At 39.1% G+C, this 21139-nt stretch overlaps 1 pseudogene; it reads right to left on the bottom strand.

Annotated features, from left to right (window-relative positions):
- Nucleotides 1-14484: 14484 nt before the first annotated feature.
- LOC131172792 (sugar carrier protein C-like) lies at nt 14485-20596 on the bottom strand (annotated as a pseudogene).
- Between the last annotated feature and the right edge of the window lie 543 nt (nt 20597-21139).

The following is a 21139-nucleotide window of genomic DNA, read 5'->3' as shown; positions in this document are numbered from 1 at the left end:
ATAGCAGTGAAATTCGAGCAGGTGTCTTTCTCAACTGTTCCACCACATCATATTCACTTTGCTTCATTATTTAAAGCAGCAGCTCCTCTTCCTCCCTTGGTCCTGCAGGTTCTACTTCCTTCATTTTTTCAACCTCCTCTTCTGTGCTCTTCTGTGACTCTCCCATTTTTACTTTCCCTTTTTTCTTTTCTTTTTCTTCATACCCGTAACATCTCCCACTTTGAGTTATAAACTCGACTTCTTGCTCAAGTGGGGAGGATTTTGTGGCAGTGATAGGCTGAGGATTAGCTTGGGGAGTAGTACTGCTGGTAGGTCCGGCATAAGTCATCTTAAAATGCTCATGAGGAGTGAAGCACGGTTTTGAAGGTGCTAAAGGTGAAGCAAGATTAGGAGCCGATGTACTGCTTAACGCTCCTTGGGTGAAAACTTAAAAGTTATAATTCCAAGGTATGGCATGGGTATTTGTGACAGGGAGCTGAGGCGGGGTTCGGATGACCGTTACTGGTGGTGTGGATACTGGGGGTGAGAAAGTAATCCTGTGATTAGGGGTAGAGATGTTTTGGCCAAGTCGAGCTGTATTTACTCCTTCCTCCGTTTTGGATCTTGCCTGGCATCTCAGAACTTTGAAGGACAATAAGTTCTGGACTTCTTGTTTAAATTCTTCACAATTTTACAGCTCATAACCAGCTGCTCCTCCATGATAGGGGCATCCCGTTTCAATCTCAGGTTCTAGGGTTTGACGGTGGAGGTAACCTTCCCTTACTGCCATTCTAAAAATTTCCTCAAAGTGAGGAATCAGCTCGTCTACCTCAGGTGCCGACCTCCCTTCGTCTAACTCTATCATGTTTACACCATTGCCCGTATTATGATTGGGCAACTGGTTTGAGGTAACATTGGGAGGGGAACCGTTTCCCTCAATCTTCAACCATCCATTCCTGATCAGGAAGTGCACTCTCCCCCTAAGTGCCCCACAATTATCAGTAGAGTGCCCTTGTGCCCTTCCATGATACTCTCACCGGGCACTGGCATCATACCACTTGGGGTATGGTGGCTGGATTGGGTCAAGGGGAACTGGTACTATCTGGTTTATACCGATAAGGTATCGGTATATTTCACTGAGTAGCAGGGGAAGAGGTGGATCAGGATTTCTAGGTGGTCTCGGGTTGTTTTGAGGTGGTCTGGGTTGAGTAGGTGGAGGCGGTGGTCTAGGTTGGTAATTTGTAGGTGGTGGATACTGCGGGCGTGGGTGTGGATAATTTGGGAAAGGGGGTGGAATGTTTGCAATGGTTTGGCCCTGGGGAGAAGAATAGGGCCGATAGTTATTCTGAGGAAGTGGGGAGTAATTGTTCTGCCGGGTGATGGAGTGCACATCACCCTCCTTCTTTTTGCCAAAACTGGCAGTTTTCTTCGCAGGATTCTCAGTCAACTCCTGCAGTCGTCCCATCCTTAAATTGGCTTCTATCCTCTCACCGGCTTGGATAATATCCGAGAAGCTGTTGGAAGTGTTTCCAATCATCAAATTGAAGTAAGGAGCCTTCAATGTCTCGATGAACAGGGAGCATAGTTCATTATCGATTACCGGAGGATATACTTCTGCCGCTTTCTCTCTCCATCTCTGGGCATATTCCTTGAAGCCTTCCCTGTCTTTCTGCACCAGGTTTTGGAGGTCCCTTCTTGTGGGGGCCACATCACAGTTAAATTTATATTGCTTCAAGAAGACATCAGCTAAATCCTTCCAGGAGCGCAGTTTGCTCCTGTCCAACAGAATGCACCATCTCAGGGCTGCTCTGGAGAGGCTCTCATAAAAGAAGTGGATGAGAAGTCTGTCATCTTCTATCAAGGCAGACATTTTGGCAATGTAGGTTACCAAGTGAATACGGGGGTCCGAGTTCCCGGTGTACTTGTCGAAGTCCAGGATTTTGAACTTGGGCGGCACCACCACGTCTGGCACCAATCTCAGTGACGCTACGTCGACTGAACCATACATGTTCAGCCCCTCTATTGCTCTCAATCTTTCCTCTAGAGTAGACAGCTTCTCATTTTCCCTGGTCTTATTTTCTCCCCCCATTGCAAGAGATACTCCCCCAGTTGGGAAATAAGGGGCGGGGTGAATTGGAGGGATCAGGACTGAAGGGTAAGGTTCAGCATTTGAGACAGCTGGATAATAAGAAAAAGGTGGTTCATTATTCAGTGGGGCCGGATTGACAATGATTGTCGGATCCGGGATTGATGGCTGGAAAGTGAAAGAGGTCGAAGCATGGTGAGAGTCCATAGTTGTAGGAGGTGGGGGTGGTAGTGGTAAGTTGGGTTCTGAGGTAGGCTTATTCTGAGACATTTCCCTCATTAGTCTCATGAGCTCCGAGACTTGGTCTTTCAATTCGGACACCTGTCCTTGTAGGTTCTGGACTTGTTCCTGGTCTTCCATTATCCTCTTTGTTCGTGATCTTGTTAAGTACACTCATTTGGGTTGAACTGCGTGTCTGGTCAGGCTTGCTTTGTTTGAAGCAATGTTGATTTTCTGTGGGAAGTTGAAAAAAGATAAATTTTAGTGAATTTTGATTAAAATTAAAAGAGTCCTGATGTGGACAAAGGATATGGTGGCATCTGAGAGCCAGAAATGAAATCTGCAGAAGGATAATTGCATCACTTTTATCATGGCATTGTTCGATAGTCTGACGGTGAATGACTGGATTGAACACGCCTCTATGGTACTCGTCCATATGGCGCTTCCAACTTTTCGCATAACCCTAATGAGGGAGTACCTACGGGAGTCATACTATTCATTCACAATTTTGCTAAACAGTGGCCCAAAGTCATTCCATTAATTGAATAGTTCATACATGGCATTCTTTACATTAGCCTAGGCTCTGGAAGGCTCTTTATAATGAGGTGACATTTTCTGAGATATTCGTAAAGTCTCTCTTCTTGTCTGGCGGGGTTGAACATCTTCAGAGCGTACTCGGATTCGGGTAGGAGTTCTTGTTTCCCTTGTGCCATCATTCTCTCCAGCTGGTCAACATTTTCTTTTAGTTCCTGATAGAGAGCGGCTTGTTCTTCTTTTTCTTTTCTCTCTTTAGCGCATTCCTTCAGGATGTCGTTGATAAGCTGTGCTTGTTCCTTCAGTTCAAGCTTCTTCTTTTTGTTTTCTAGTTTATACTCTTCTATGAGTATATCTTGATATTTCATTTTCTCCTGAAGCTTGCTGTTCTGTACTTCTGCTTCTTTCATCGTAACTTGGAGAGAGCTCTTTTCCCTTTCCCATCGTGCTTCTTGCTCTTCAAACCCCTTCTTTTCGGTCCTTGCCTCTTCCCTGAGCCTTCTTACTTTCCTTTTGAGAATCCGCTGTTGGTCCTCTAACTGTTTTATTTGTTCTTCCAGTTGTGAGTTTTCGGTGTTTGCCTTTTGCAGGGATTCGGCCAAACGATCACCATCTCCTTCTGAAAGGATGTTTCGGCGAGGATTGCTATCTTCGAATTTTGTTGGATCTGTGGTCAAGTGTTCTTGGTCCCGGTCGACCCTCCATTTAAGATAATCGCCCGTGGTACTTGGGCCTTTAGGTGACCTCTCCATCAGAGTGATGTTTTCCCAAGATCTGCGAGCTACTTTCAACCCTTCCTCTTCCTTGAGCTCATGGTAGAAATGACCTTGGTGGTATTCTTCAATGTCGATTCTGAGCTGTGTCGAGCCGAACTGTCTCATTACTAATGCCGGAGTGTAACTTGTGTATCCAGTCACTCCGATTAGGGATACTGATTGATTATCCCCCGTGCTGACCAAAATGGATTGACCCGACGTCCACAATTTCCTCCAACAGTAGTCATGGCTATTAAAGCTCAGGATCCATTCTCGCCACTGCGGCTCATCCCTTGGGCTGATTACCAATCTGGTTATCTTCTAGATGAGAGGCTGGTCAGGGTACTAAGTTAACCCCTTCGTCTCCACAGGACACATGTGACTGATGATCCAGAGGTGCAACAACTGAGAACAGCACTTAATGGATCCCTTGCCTTGTCGTCTGCAGTAAGTAAGGGTTAATAAAGTCTCTGCTAGAATTGCCGGTATCGGATTGACCTTCTGTTTCTCTACTGCCCAGAACATTTCCACAATGCCACAGGTCACGATTCCGGAAGGTCCAGGGAATAAGATTAAGCCATAGATCCCCAAAGCAAGTGCCAATGAAGCTTGCTCCCACTGTTCATCTTAGATGTATTGATCCAACCACTTCTTGAGATAAGTCCAATACCATCCATGCGTGTTTCCCTTGACAGTTTCCCTAGCCTTTGCTTCTTCCGGTGGAATCCCCATCATATGTGCAAATCGTTTCCAGGTCTGCCTATGCTCGAGGTGTAGGTAAATCCGATTCTGCGCTGCGTAAGGTATTTCTAGCAATGCCTGATATTCTTTCATAGCGGGAGTGGTATCGATATCATTGAAAGAAAACACCCCATACTTAGGATTCCAGACTGACAACATGGCCTTTAATGCCGAAATTTGGACTTTAACTCGTATCAAGGCTGCAATTTTCCCATATTTCTCCTCAAATCGTGCTTTGACCTGATCGGGAAGTGACCTCCAATCATTAGACAGATCCTTGAGACTGTTCATTCTGATCTCAATTTTACTTAGGTCCAATGGGGGCAATGAGCTAGCATCCCTTTGAGGGGGCATTGAACTATGAGGCGGTTCGGGCCATGGTTTAGCATTCTGTTCCGGTCTAAGAACTCCTTCTACCGACTGACTCGGGGACGCCATGTTAAAAATGATGCTTATCCTTTTACAGACCTTAATTTGGTGATGCCTGCAGGAAAAACTTATTAGCAGGGTGAATTTAGGTAATCTTGAATTATACTATTGGGAGAGCAATATCTACACATTTATCAAAGTAGGAAAGTGTGTAGGTCTTCCTGACAGTATGATTCAAGACTACCCTAAAATAAAAACAAAATAAAACAAACAGACTAGGGTAAGAGTAAGCATGCCTCTTTTGTCCTAAAATAGGGGGAGTCCTGGTACCAGTTAGGTGCTACCTAATTGGATAGTTCTATCTTACAAGGTAGCTTCACTACTGTTTCCAACTGTTGTGATAGTTTAAGCTCAGGGTCTAATTCTTTTAAAAGCCACAGGTTCCCAAATTGCCCCTACTGTAAATAGTAGAGCCCCATTCTATCCCCATGATACTGTCGGGAAAATTCCACGGGTATCACAGTAAATAGAGCGAGTTTCAATATGAGCAGAAGCCTTCACGGATACTAATAGGGTAAAACCCACGGGTACCGCTACATGACTCCCTCCTATTTTCTAAAAGGGTAAGAAAGCCCGAGTATAGGGCTGTAGTGTGTGAGGACATTGTGTGAGTGTCCAGTGTGTGAAGGGACACCTTTATCTCTTCCCAATATGGGGGATTTTTCCTTTTTCTTTTTTTTTTTTGACGGAGAGCGCTGTAGGAAATCAGACAATTAAGATAAGCAAAACGGTTAGTAAAAATAACAATAATTAACATGGAATTTTATGAACTAAGCCTACCTAACTATGGTTGGATCATAAAATTAAATCTGCTTTTGGACCTCTAGATCAGGGTTAAAGACTATAGTATCCCCAGTGGAGTCGCCAAGCTGTCGCAAGGTGTTTTGCGGTCGCCTGGACGAACACTCACCGAAGTGGGAAAGAGTGAGGAGTCGCCACTTTAATTTTGAGGGAAATTAAAGAAAACCATTTGTGAAATGCGAATTAAATGAAACCACTTCAAAGACAGAGATTCTAGGTTCGGGGTCCGTAAACGGGTGGGGAAGGTGTTAGGCACCCCACCTCGTCCCTCAATGAGGGTGTGCAGATTTAACCTTACACTTTTTAAAATTGATAGTTAGGGAGGCTCGAATGAATATGTTAGTCCTTTTGATAAAAGGGAATATTTGCTTTTTCACCTTTTTGGATTGCCCAGATACATAAGTAAATAGGATAACCTTGGTGAATTGATTTTTGTGTGGCAGTCTTTATGGGATTATTTGTTAAATTTTGATTTGAAAATCGGATAAGAACTCTCCTCCGATCTCTTTTAAATGTTTGTTAAGAATGTCAATTGGAGATCGGATAAGAACTCTCCTCCGACCTCTTTTAAATGTTTGTTAAAAAAAATTTGGTTGGAGATCAGATTAGAACTCTCCTCCGATCTCTTTTAAATATTTGTAAAAAAAAATTTGGTTGGAGATCGGATAAGAACTCTCTTCCGATCTCTTTAAATATGTATTAAAATTTAATTGGAGATCGGATAAGAACTCTCCTCCGATCTCTGTTAAATGTTTGTTTAAATTTTTGGTTGAGAACCGGATAAGAACTCTCTTCCAATCTCTTTTAAATATGTATTAAGATTTTGGATCGGAGATCGGATAAGAACTCTCCTCCGATCTCTTTTAAATATTTATTAAAATTTTGGTTGAGAACCGGATAAGAACTCTCCTCCGATCTCCTTTATTTGAATGAGAGACGGATAAGGATTTTTCTGACCTCTTAAAATTTGATTACTGCTACATATCATAAGAGCCTAAAACTAGGAATTCTGGCATTTGAAGATACCAAGGACCCGAATAAGACTTCTTTTAACTCGTCAATACATCATGACAAGATAGCAAGAACTAGACTCAATTTTACCGATCTCCTACGTAATCCAATTACCAGTACCTCTTGGCTGGTAACATTTATTCCATTTCATTTGTTAGTCTGAAATTCAATCTTATTTCGGCCCCTTATTTACCCAGTCGTCATCTTGAACTAGTCTAAATATTCATCTTCATGATTCCCTGACTTATTACCCGAACGTGTAAAAGAAACTCTTATATTAAAATACTGTAACTAATCATTTTATTAAACCACATATGCATTACCCGTACCTAAAATACCTACATCCAGGGATAATGAAAAACCGAGAATAAATAAATAACATATTGTTATGTCAAAAGATGAACTCATGAGAATAACCACCTACATGGGACCTTTTATCACGAGACGAACTTTAACGAAAATTGCGAGCATAAATAGAAAAGAAAAGTAAAAGCATGTACTGGAGAAGACAACGATTCAAACACTCACCTGTGAGAAATTGAACCTATTAAATTAGCATTGGAGTCAGGAATGTTTGCAGAGTTACATGCCAATAGTCCGGGAATCAATGTGAGGAATACCAAATCAGAACGTAAGCGGGGCAGAATGGCAACACATGAAACTGAGCTTAGAAAATGAAAATGAATATGAAAGTGATGAAAACAGAACCGAACCAGAGAAGTGTAGAGCAATGAATAAACTGAAAATTAAGGATTCTAGTGTCCAATCCCTCTTCTAAGAAGATACTTTAGAAAACTGGTTTCTGAAGCCCTTCTAAAAAAATAGCAGAGTAACACAACTGAAATAATTTTCAGAGCTTTTCCACTATAATCACTATTCCTTTTTTTGTCCTCCCTTGAACAGTTTTCATGCAGGTATTTATAGGAACCAGGTGATCCCCATGAAGGGTCAGGATTTGTTTTAAGGGAGATGGAAGGTCAGGATTTTAAAGGACATGATCTGAAGCTCAGGAATTAAAGAGAATCAGAACAAACGGCTGAGATCCCTTTCAGAATATTTGTCCTTTCTCTCTTCTAATCTGACGGCCCAAAATTTTCTTGTCATGGGCGATCCGAGGGCTGGGAATGAAAGGCGCTGGTCTTGTCGTCTTCTTATTTGATCCAAGGGTTCTGAGCTCGTCCTTATAAGTAAGATCAATGGCGGAGATTGGGATGTACAGTACTGCCATGACGTACTCTGGCGCCTATCAGAAATGTGGGTGTTTCTGCAAATGAGGCGTGCGGTGGAGATCTCGCCTGCAACGCTTTAACTACCTCGGCTCTGATTCTGATGACGGTTATTAGAAGTTGTCTTATTCCCTTTGTTTTCTGACCTCACTCCTTTCCGGTCTTCCTAACACGCTCCCTTTCCGATCTCTCATGCCGGGCCTTTCCCCTGATCTCTCCTACTGCGGTCTTCCTAACACGCTCCCTTTCCGATCTCTCATGCCGGGCCTTTCCCCTGATCTCTCTTACTCCGGTCTTTTCCTGTATCTGGTCCGGTTCAGTCAGAGCATTTATTTCCCTCGATTTCCGAGGTGTCCGCTTCGTTTTCTGCTTAGCAATAAATGCTCGGACTTCCTCTATATATATACCTTCGACAGGAAACCTTTCCACACTTGATTTTCTCCTCTTTCCTTCTCACTTTTCCTGTTCTAGTTACTCCGGCAACAATCCCAGCCATGATAACCGCTCTTGATCTTTTTCCAATTGTCATTTTTGTTCCTCGACTGAAAATTTACGATCCCGGTGATCGGAGAATAACCTCATTTGATGACATTGAGAGAACCGGACTAATTTACCGACCTGGATCGAGGACCTCGATCATGTTGATCTCGAGTCGTTCGAGCGATATAATCGGCGAATTGATTTCGGGCGAGAAAACTGCTAATATCCCTCCGATCTTTGGTGACTACCCTTCAAAGTTTATTCGGCTTCCCACTACATTGGGTGTCCCAACAACGGCTCGGTTCCGAGCAATAACTCCGATGACGATCTCTCTCATTCTCATGAGAGTCATAGTCCCCCCATCTGAGCTGTATATCTGTCCGATGTCCACGGCCGGTCTTCTGGTCGAACACATCTTTTGGCTCAGCCACAAGACTAGGCTTTGACATAGGCCTTTTAGATAGGATGTTCCGCTGATCTTTAGAGATCGGGCCCTTTGATGTAATCAGATTTTTAAATGTAATCCGATCTTTCGAGATCGCCCAAATGATGTAATCTGACCTTCTGGAAATGTAATCCGATCTCTTGAGATCACCCAAATGATGTAATATGGCTTTTGGAAATAAGATTTTATTTTGATAATTATCATTTTATTGTTATTGCTTCCGATCTCTAAAGTATTTATCCGATCTGGTTCTTAACTGAATGATCCTTAACCGATCTGTAATTCGAAACATCCCTTTTACTCCGCCGATCTCTAACTAGCCGATCTCTTTATGGAATTTCTGGAATATTCTTGAGACGTGTCAGAAACAACTGGCGAATCCCGTTAACCGATGCACCGCCTGGAACAGAGTGAGCATTAAATGCTCGGACGGGTATAAATAGGGGTTGGGGTTAGCCAGTTGCTCTCTTATATCATTTTCTGCCTCCCGCGAGCGATTCCAAAACTCTCTCGATTTTTCAAGCTCTTCCGACACCGATCAAGCTCCGATAAGGGTTTTGATCTTTCCTTCAGTTTAAATTTCCTCTTTTCTTTGAAAATGAACGGTGCCGAAGGTCAGAGAGCGGCGAGCCCTTCTTCTGTCCACGTTTCATGGCCGTCTGACGAAGTGGAGGTGGTCGGACCAAGCGTGCGACCTGAACCTCCTAGGGCCTTTGTTCTAGCTCGGGCGCAAGCAGCACCCTCAAGGCATGTACATTCTTCAGGGAGGGAAAATCTTCCTATGGACGAGCTACCGTCGATCCTTCAGGAAATCGACCTGCAATCGTTCAGCCAAGAATACAACATTCGGCCTGATTCGTACGAGCTGATTAAGTGTCACGGCGATCTTTGTGCCGATCACTTCTTCGAAGAGAATGATATGATCATGGTCTACGAAGAATAATTAAAAGCCGGTCTGCGGTTCCCTCTTGACGACTTCTTCAAGGAAGTTTTGAAATTTCACCAAGTGTGCATCGCCCAAGTTCACCCGAACTCGTGGCGGATCCTAGTAGCCTTCAGGGGCCTCTGCAGAGCTAAGGGACTCCGTCCTACAGCTAAGTTATTTGCCGAACTGCATAGGCTGACTCGTCGAAAGGACGACGAGTATTGGTTCTTCCAGGCGAAGCCACATTGCGGGCTCTTTACCGATCTGCCCTCCTCCCTGAAGAATTGGAAGAATCGCTTATTCATTCTGAGGAGCAAAACTCCGAACTGCTTTGAGGGTTTCCCTCGCAGCTGGCTGCACCAGGGCCCTTTACTTCCGAAGCGCATCATTCTGAATAGGGAAGAAGGCTTAATGGTGATAGAACTGAAAGATCAGGCGGGCAGAGAGAAGTTCTCTTGCTTAGATGCGGTGACAGCCGAACTGCATCACTGGACAATGCAGCTGATCACCGGCGAAGATCGCGGGCTTCAGCTCTCTGACCTCGGCCTTGGTATTTTCTATAATCTTTGATCTTGGGCCTTAGTGATCTCACTGACCTATTCTTTGTGCAGGTATAGCAAGTGGCGAGGCTTCCAAGGAAAGCCGAAAATGGAAGAGGGAGATCTCCCGGAAGGTGCGGGAGATGAAGCGTTCCGAGCTACTTCAAACGCCCGGCCATGAACCTGGGGAAATACAAGGAGGCTCATCTGAACCCTCGGGACCACCAGTCGTAGAAGTGGTCCGATCTCCTCCTCGCCAAGAAGGGCCGCCTCCACCTCCTCCGGTCGCTCTGAGTGCGGAAGGGGGTCCTTCCCAACCACAAGTGAGGCCCCTTTCCCGCGGCGCTCAAGTACTTCTCCATTCACTGGAGAAGAATCGGACGGTTCGAGAGAATTCAGGCTTTGCTAAGGTCTTAGGGTCCTCCATCTGCCTCCGGGAGGATCGGGATAGACTATCTCCGGACAATCTTGATGACATCTTGACCCGATCTATGAGCTTAAACGTGGAGTGCTTGGTGAACCAGCACATTGTCCGAGAGAAGGCTCACCGCCTGGGTAAGGAGGTCGAGAAAATGGGTCATGAAGTGTCTTCCCTCCGATCTCAACTCTCATCAGCTCAGAACTACATATCTGAAATTGAGGGGCAGATGAAGTTCTACGAGGATAAACTGGCTGAGCAAGCTCAAGTTCTGGCCGAGCGAGCTCATGTCCTTGAAGAAGTTCAGGCGCTCCGAGCTGATGAAGTTGGTCGCCTCACTGAGGAGCTTAAAGCTAAAGAAGAAGAGGCAATGACGAGGGAGGCCAGTGCTTATGTGAGTGCTCATAGGGATCTCTTGGCCGAGCTTAAGAAGGGTTATCCCGAGGAGGACTTCTCCTGGATGGTCGACCTGGCTCCTCAGGACGAGGGTGAGGATAGTGAGGAGGAAGCTGAGGGTGAGAGAGGGGGCGAACAAAATGTAGATCAGGCTGGGGGTGATCCTCCAACCGAATGACTTGTATAAATTTTGATATGAAATGAAATCTCCCTTTTGTTCGATGAATGATTGTGATCGGAAAGTCTCTAAATTGCATAAACACTTGATTGCTTGAGCATATTAAAAGTGATTATTAATCCAAGTGTAAGAGGTCGGAAAACACAATAGGCGTGAGATCGGCTGGGAACTAACGCTAAATGGGACTTGATTAAAATTGAAAATTTGACTTGAACATTTAAGATCGGGATCATTATCAAACCGGATCGAAACCTTAACTTTATTATTCCCAAACCTCTAAAAGAGAGATCGGTAATAAGACTGGTGACATAAAGGTTTAGTGTCGGTTCAATTTCGTTTAACACGAGAGATCGGAAATATAATTGACCGGTCAGGGGATTTGACAATTAGTTTGAGAGATCGGTGGGGACTTTAGCTGACTTAGTATGGATTCGATTCCTTTTGAAGAGAGATCAGAAATGTGGTTGTCTGGCAAAGAGAGATCGGAAATGTGATTGAACAACTTATGGACTTGACGTTGGAGATCGATTTCTAAGTCTTTTATTTCAGGGGTCGACCAAAATATGGTGTCGACAATGATTATAGGCTCATTTAAGGTAAACCTTATTATTGATTGGGTGGCCATGGTATGCTATGCTAGGTGTTAACCATGGTCTATGAGGTGCATAAAATGATTTAGAGAAATCATTTATGATAAGAAAGAGTTCTGATGATATTAAGAGTTGATATCATGTCTCATTTTAGTGATGAGCCTAGTAAGTCACACACATACACAAGTAATCACCAAATTAAATATGATTTAATTAATTAATTAATGAGTTTAATTGATTAATTAAATAGGTTTGGTTTGTAATTAGATTGCAAAGTCCCTAGCATGGCTTGAAACCAAAATATTGGATGTATAATATAAGTTAAATTTATATTTAAAGTGTTTAAATATGAATTTAATTAATGAGAAATTAATTAATAGAGATTACTTAATTAATTTATATTTAATATAAATTGATTAGAAGAAGAGAAATAATTATTTTAGGTTAAGAACTCAAAATTAAGACATAGGGGTATTTTGATCATTTCACAGGGTGACATGTAGCACCATGAGATGGTGACACATGGCACTACACATAAGCTTGCCATATGTCTTTTAATCATGTAAGATTATCAAAGTCAAGATTAAATATAGGTTTGACACTTGGCACAATGTGATTGGGTCAATTAAACTTAGAGCTAATCAAAAGGTGACATGTGGCAAGGGTTTTAAGTGGTGACCTAGCTATATAAGTGTAAGGATGAAAGAACAAAAAACTTAAGCTGTTGTTCTCTCTTTAGTGCCGCCACCCTTGGCTACCTCTCATTCTCTTCTTCTTCATCTCTCATCAATTCAAAGAGATTAGACAATAATCTCTTGAATTAAAAATACTTGAAATCGTTTCTAGTGTCCTGTTTACATCTATAATCTCTCAAAAGGCAAAACTTGATTTTCTAATTGATTGATAAAGCTTTAGAAGCTGTTCAAGGGCTGTCGATCTTGGTGTGGACAAGCTAGAGGGACAACACCTGGTGTCCTAAGGCGCATCCCAAAGGTGCTAAACACACTGCAGTGCATCAAAATGTTAGTGCACTTGTTCTTGATCTAATTTAGGGTTCTAATGAATTAATCTGATTAATTCTAAAATCTTAAATGGCAAATCAAGATCCAAAAACATATTAAAAGAGTTTTAATATATTGTTTATCATTGAAATCAAATAGATAAAAATGAATCTTGGATGATGCATATGACTCTAGGTAAAAAATTTTTAAATTCAATTATATAAACTTATGTTTTTCATGCCTCTGCTCCTTCACTAACTTCTTCAAGACATGAAGCTTCTAAGGAGGTGAAAGATAGCAGTTGAGGATGAGTTCTTTGTCAAAAATTGGGAGGTTGATTTTCCGTGCTCTCTCTCTCTCTCTCTCTCTCTCTCTTTCTCTCTCTCTCTCTCTCTCTCTCTCTCTCTATTTTGCTTTTTTTCTCTCCCAAATTTCTAGTATTTTAGATCATAATAACTATTTTCCCTTGCCGGCGTCCTCCCTTACCGGCCAGCAGAGATTTACGGCCATTTCCCCCTTCTTCTTCCCTTTTTCATCTTCCCTTCCTTTTCCCGATTCTTACTATTCTTATTATTATTTTATTTCTGGAGAAGGTTCATCTGACCTTGTTGTGTAGAAGAGAAACAGCCAGCTTGTCCATTCTTAACTAAAAATTCGTTTTAGTCGTTCAACCGCTTCAAATGTTAATTTTCAAGCTCAAAATTCTAATAAAATGTTAATAGTCCTTCAAAGAATTGGGGTGTTGCATGTAACTTCTGTTGGTCTGTGTATGATCTGGATTTTGGCACTTACAATAATCAGCCATAGGTTGGTATCCTTGGAGTTGGTTTATTGACTATGATTTTAGTTTGATTATTTCTTTTTTTTTAATTGATATATTTCTTATTAATTAAAAAAATAATCAGTTTATGTTTAATGGATGTTATGTTTAATTCAGATTAAACTTTTCCTTCACAATTTCATCCTTCTTAAAAATGAGTTTATTTGGACTGATTGGGGCTGTTATGTATTTGATTGAAAACATAAAAATGGGTTTATATAAATGATTTAAGGGCAAAATTGAAATTCAATCCTAGACGAAAATATTGAGACATAACTTGAACATTTCATCAACCCAATGCAAAAAGCCACATTCACGAAGAGCCCAAAGCAAGCCCACCACTCAAGAAAGAAGGGCAAGGAAAGGTTGGTCTGTGGACAAATCCACACCAAAAGCCCAAACAAGATACTTCGATTCAATTGGAATAAAGCCATTATATTTATTATTTTATTTGTCATGTAAAAAATCAAATAATTATAATGTTGGCAGCAACTGGTTCTGCTACTCTCTTCTCATGCTTCAATCTGGCCTTGGGATGTTGAGCATTTCATTTATGACATTAAGAGTTTTTTGTCCATCTATCCTTCCTGTGTAATTAGATATATTCCTAGAGCAGCAAATAAATGTGCTGACTGGGTTGCAAAAAAGGCTAGAATGGGATCAGTGTTACCGGAGTGGATATCAAACCCCCGAGTTCTTTATCTGAGTTGATTCAGCAGGATAGGTTGTAAGCATTTTTTTCATGAATGAAAGTTGTGCTTTACTGTTAAAAAAAAAATTAATAATGCTGGCAGCAATCTGTGAGCTGCAAATCTACTACTGTTATTAAATAAAGAAACTACAGTACTCTAAAAATAAAACAAAATACACTACAAATAGGACAAACTATTGCCTGTATGACCTGAAGAAAACTAAACTAATTCAACTTTCTTGCCGCTAGGCAAATCATCGTGATCAAAGTATTTTCTCCAGTAAGGATGATTCTTCCACACAGTGATCATCTCTTCAATTGGGACACCTTTAGTCTCAGGCAGGAGGTAGTAAATGAAGAGGCCCATGATCATAATGAAGAAAGCAAAGAAAACGAACAACCCAAACTTCATATGGCAAAGCATTGCTGTGAAGACCTGAGCAATAATGAAAGTGAAGATGTGGAAATCCATATACATTTATTATTTATTATTATTTTATTTTAATTAATTAATAATAATTTAATATATTTATAAAAAATATATATATATTTTATTGGATGGTCTCCTTATTTTTTTATATATATATATATATATTATTTTTGAAATTAAATATATATCTGCAATCTGAACAACCTAGTTCAATAATAACTCTTATCTCATTCTATACCTAATAGAACTCTTGAAATATATATATACCCTAATCATCTCTTCTGCTAAACTTTGCTCTTAAAACCTGTTTGTCATCTCCTTTTTCTATCAAATACTCTCAACAGAGAATCCCTAAATTTTTACTTCTCTATTCATCACCTTCGATTCTGTTTTCAAGGTAAAAATTCTCATTCTTTATTCAATAATGGGTGAATTTGATTTTATTTTCTTTCATTGATTTGTTACAACTACCCTAGAAATTTATTTTTTTTTTCTTTGATCATTAGTATTGAATTGGATTGATCATAATTACTGTTGGACAATAATTGATTATTTTATATATATATATATATATATATATATATATATATATATATATAAGTTATTATATTTTATTATTATTTGATATTTTTCTTTAATATTTTGGGTGCGTAGGAGATTTAAATATTCATTCTGTCAGCTAAAATTGTCTCTCTTTTATTGAATCTAGCTATTATTTTGGAGGTTCCAGATGAGTGGTAATTATAGTACATGGCACCGTTTTAATCCCTTTTGAAATTTCTTAGCATTAAGTTTGTTATTAAATGAAATTTTAAATCAATATTTTAACAATTATTTTATATGTGATTTTCTAGAGTTTTATTTTATTATTGAATTTTATTTCGATTTTGATTAAATAATTGATTTTGTCAACTATCTCTGCATTAGACCCATTAGGATTCCGGGAATAGGCCTTTAATGTATTTATATTGATTGATATTTGACTATAAAATTTACCGATGTGTTACTGAACTGATTTGAGATTGATTTGATTTTATTGACTCTCTGAAACTATTGAAATACATTATTGGAATTGCACTATCAATTATTATTTGCTATCTGAAAATTTTTATTGATTTTGATTGATTTGTACAAATTGATTTTCTATTTTGAATTGGCACCTGTGCCCAGTATCTGTTTCTGTTATCTGGCCCCGCTGTGTAGACTATCACGGTATTAGGTTGCATTGTCGAGTCATGCATCATTGCAGTTTATGGGCTACATTAGTATCATATGCATTGATATCTGTGAAGGAGGAGGAAGATATCTAATATCTGGTAGCGCGCTTACCATCTGACCTTTGGTGATGTGGGGTATCATCACCTTGGTGCACTGTACCATAAAATTTTTATTGAATGAATTTCTTTTATATATATGTTTTATGAAGTTATTTTATTAATGATATTGACAGCATGAGCATAATTTTATTGAATAGAAAATTTATTGTAAAATTAATCAAGCGTCTGCCTGTTCCTATTTCGTTGTGTGCTATAATTATTATTCACTGAGCATTTAGCTCAAACCACATTTTCTCTGTCTGTTATATGTTTTAGATCAGTAGAATTCTGCAGCTGATCCAAATATTCAGTCCATTTTCTGGAGAGGGACAACTTTGATTTGTTCTCATGGTATGCCCGAATTTATGTTTTCTCGGGCTAATAATTAGTTTATTTTATTGAACAGTTTAAGTTTTTATTTGAAATATGTAGAGACTTTGCAGTTTACTTATGGGATATTTATGATATTTATTCAGCATTTTGTCTATTTGGATTTTGTCTATTTTTGGGATTAGTAAGTGACAATATATTCATTCAAGATACTCTGATAAAGTTTGCATGATTTAAGAATACTTAAATTATGCGCCGGTCACGGTTCAAAATTTTAGGTCGTGAAAAAGTTGGTATCAGAGCTCGTTTGAGGTCTAGTAAACTTGCAGAGCATAGGATCCTTAACGTCTTTTCAGTTTATCATTGCTTTAGATGTCTGCATCCTTCGTACCTTCTCACCTGTCTTAATTTGGCTCACATTTTCAGATTTAATACTTGTTTATTAAAATGAATAGGTGCCTAAGTCTGTTAAACGTAAGAGGAGAGCTTGGGTCAAGGGTCTTAATGGTGCAAACCTTGATCCAACAAGGAAGGTACCACCTCAAACTATTAATCAGACATCTGAACAGACGCCTATGGCTAAGACTGGGGCACAACCATTCCTTTGTTTCTCCATACTTTTCTATGATATTTAGTACACCATCTACTTTGTTAGAGTATCCTTTATCTGTATCAACACCTATGAGGAATGCAATAGTCACTGACATGGTGTATAAGGGATTTACAGTTCACATTGGAGATAGGAAATTAGCTACAGATCTAGTTTCTTTAGATATATTTGAGTTTGATGTGATTTTAGGCATGAATTGGTTAGCCACTTATCACGTTTCATTGGATTGTCATAATAAAGTTGTACTCTTTAAAATTCTTGGGGAGGCAGAATTTCAATTTCAGAGAGATCGCAGTATAGCCTCTAGTAATCTTATCTCAGTAGTGAGTGCTAGCCGATTATTGTGAAAGAGGTGTAAGGGGTATCTAGCTTATGTTAGAGACGTTTAGGTAGAAGGTGCAGGTTTGGAGAATGTTGCAGTGGTTAAGGAGTTTCCTGATGTGTTTCCAGAAGATTTATCAGGTTTACCCCTGGAGCGAGAGGTAGAGTTTGGTATAGACTTAGTTCCTAGAACTGAGAACATATCTATGCCACCTTATCGTATAGCACCTATAGAACTTAAGAAGTTTAAGGAGCAGCTACATGACCTACTAGATAAGGGGTTTATTTGCCCTATAAATTTTTTTTTTTTTTTTTATCATTAGTATTGAATTGGATTGATCATAATTACTGTTGGATAATAATTGATTATTATATATATATATATATATATATATATATATATATATATAAGTTATTATATTTTATTATTATTTGATATTTTTCTTTAATATTTTGGGTGTGTAGGAGATTTAAATATTCATTCTGTCAGCGGAAATTGTCTCTCTTTTATTGAATCTAGCTATTATTTTGGAGGTTCCAAGTGAGTGGTAATTATAGTACATGGCACCGTTTTAATCCTTTTTGAAATTTCTTAGCATTAAGTTTGTTATTAAATGAAATTTTAAATCAATATTTTAACAATTATTTTATATGTGATTTTCTAGAGTTTTATTTTATTATTGAATTTTATTTCGATTTTGATTAAATAATTGATTTTGTCAACTATCTCTGCATTAGACCCATTAGGATTCTGGAAACAGGCCTTTAATGTATTTATATTGATTGATATTTGACTATAAAATTTACTGATGTGTTACTGAACTGATTTGAGATTGATTTGATTTTATTGACTCTCTGAAACTATTGAAATACACTATTGGAATTGCACTATCAATTATTATTTGCTATCTGAAAATTTTTATTGATTTTGATTGATTTGTACAAATTGATTTTCTATTTTGAATTGGCACCTGTGCCCAGTATCTGTTTCTGTTATCTGGCCCCACCGTGTGGACTATCACGGTATTAGGTTGCATTGTTGAGTCATGCATCATTGCAGTTTATGGGTTGCATTAGTATCATATGCATTGATATCTGTGAAGGAGGAGGAAGGTATCTAATATCTAGTGGCGCTTTTACCATCTGGCCTTTGGTGATGTGGGGTATCATCACCCTGGTGCACTGTATCATAAAATTTTTATTGAATGAATTTCTTTTATATATATGTTTTATGAAGTTATTTTATTAATGATTTTGACAGCATGAGCATGATTTTATTGAATAGAAAATTTATTGTGAAATTAATCAAGCGTCTGCCTGTTCCTATTCCGTTGTGTGCTATAATTATCATTCACTGAGCATTTAGCTCAAACCATGTTTTCTCTATTTGTTATCTGTTTCAGATCAGTAGAATTCTGCAGCTGATCCAAATATTCAGTCCATTTTCTGGAGAGGAATAACTTTGATTTGTTCTCATGGTATGCCCGAATTCATGTTTTCTCGGGCTAATAATTAGTTTAGTTTATTGAACAGTTTAAGTTTTTATTTGAAATCTATAGAGACTTCGCAGTTTACTTATGGGATATTTATGATATTTATTCAGCATTTTGTCTATTTGGATTTTATCTATTCTTGGGATTAGTAAGTGACAATATATTCATTCAAGATACTCTGATAAGGCTTGCATGATTTAAGAATACTTAAATTATGCGCTGGTCACGGTTCAGAATTTTGGGTCGTGACAAAAGATCATGTTCACAGAGACATTGATACTCTGAGCAGCTGATCTGATTTCCAATGGGAAGATTTCACTTGGCACCAACCAGCCTAGAGGGCCCCATGACCATGCATACCCAGCAACAAATATGCATATCAGAATCACCACAATCACTGCATACCATGTAGGTAAATCTCCTGGGTTCCCATTCACTCCAAACTTAAGTCCAATTGCAAGTGCTACAACAAGCTGTTCGTTTACATTTGTAAATCGAGTTAGTCGTCCAGCGGTTGAGTGAATAATTCTATAAGACTACAGATTGAAAGAGAAAAGAACAACAAAGTACCTGACAAATAAACAATTGCGAGCTTCCTTCCAGGTAGAGAGCTCTTTTTCCAACCTTGTCAACAGTAAAAATTGAAACTACAGTTGCTAGAGCATTAATAATACCTGTAATTAGAGCAAACATGAGGGAAGCTTGGTTTTTGAAGCCAATGGTTCTGAACAAAACAAGAGCATAAAACACAATCACGTTCATGCCAGTGAGCTGTTTGAAACATTGGAATGCAGATAGCCCTAACAAGATGTGGTCAGTACTGTCTCTTAATGATATTTCTCCAGGAATTTTTGACCAACTTAGCTGCTTCATTGGCTGCAATTAGATCATTGAACTCCTCATCAACGTTGGGGACGCCGCGAAGTTCAATAAGTTTTTCTTTGGCTTTCTTATGATGGTCTCGCTCAATAAGAGAATTTGGTGTCTCGAGAAGGAAAAAGGAGCCTATGATAATGATCAGTACTAGAACTAAAGCAATCCCCAAACTCAAACGCCATCCCCAACCATCAATCTTGGCAAAGAAATAGTTTAGAAGGTTAACAACTAGAATACCAATTGTTATTGACAATTGGAACATCCATGTTTAGACCACCCTTGTATCTGTGTGGAGCAACTTCTGAGATATATATCGGAATAGACTGTAAACAAAATTATAGCATCAGATTCCAAACCAAGTATAAAAATTTTTGAAAGAGACTGAAAAAGGAACATGAAACTATACCTGATTGGCACTTCAAATACCAAAACCAAGCAACAGATGACCAATAATGAGCATGGCAAGATTCTGAGAAAACCCATTAAGTATTGCACCAACAGCAAAAAGGAGTACATCGGCAACCATAGAAACCCGGCGTCCCAATTTTCTGGTGATATATGAGGCAAATATGGATGAAAAAAGTGCAGCAAGATATAAAGAAGAGGTGAACAACGTCAATATCTGGCTATCAAAAGCGCAGTATTGGTTAACTGATTGATGAACCAGTGACTGCCTCCGGTGAACAGCTGGAAAGAACTTCTTCAAGAAATCATCCATGGATATAACACCACCTGCACGTAGTTAATTTATTCCTATATTAATCAGGGCTTAAACACATTAGTAAAATAAATTGTCAACACAATTAGCTTAGCTAGAACACACCTGAAATGCCCAGATCGTAGCCAAATATTAGACCTCCTGTTGCTGCAATAACACATGTAATGAAAACATGGAGAGTAAGGTTGCCAGGGCAATCCTTCCCTACGGTTGCTGAAACAATAACTCCACCAGCCATTGTTGTTTTTCTGCTTGAGATCAATCGAGCGACTAGAGGAATATGATTGTTCAGAAGGTAAAAATAGATGGATTGAAGTGTGATGCCCCTTACCCGTCTACCGTATAGCCGAGCAAGAAGTGCCACATTCGGTGCCGGAGCACCCTATCTTATTTTATCATATCTATTGTAAACTTTTAATGTCATTTAAAACATGTATTCTATGTGTATAATTTTTTTTTTTTATATCTTATTTCTGTGGAGACCCGGACAGAGCCTCCCTTATTTTATTAGCATCTGGCGGGTTCCACTAATCACCTATTAACATGTCCATATTCATTTCACACATTTCCATATCATATTCTTATGTATCATATCATTTACAATTATTTATGAGATCTAAAAATGAAGTATTACCTATTGCATTCATATAGAAATTCATAGATAATAAATTACAAGTTTTCATTTCAATCTCAAAGTTTAATTACAAGTCCAAAATGAAATATATCATGACTAGACATAATGAACCAAAATACTAGTCTATACATGGGTCCTACCAAAATA

Source organism: Hevea brasiliensis, chromosome 14 (assembly GCF_030052815.1).
Source record: "Hevea brasiliensis isolate MT/VB/25A 57/8 chromosome 14, ASM3005281v1, whole genome shotgun sequence".
Lineage (NCBI taxonomy): Eukaryota > Viridiplantae > Streptophyta > Magnoliopsida > Malpighiales > Euphorbiaceae > Hevea > Hevea brasiliensis.
This window is presented reverse-complemented; position numbering and strand designations above follow the sequence as displayed.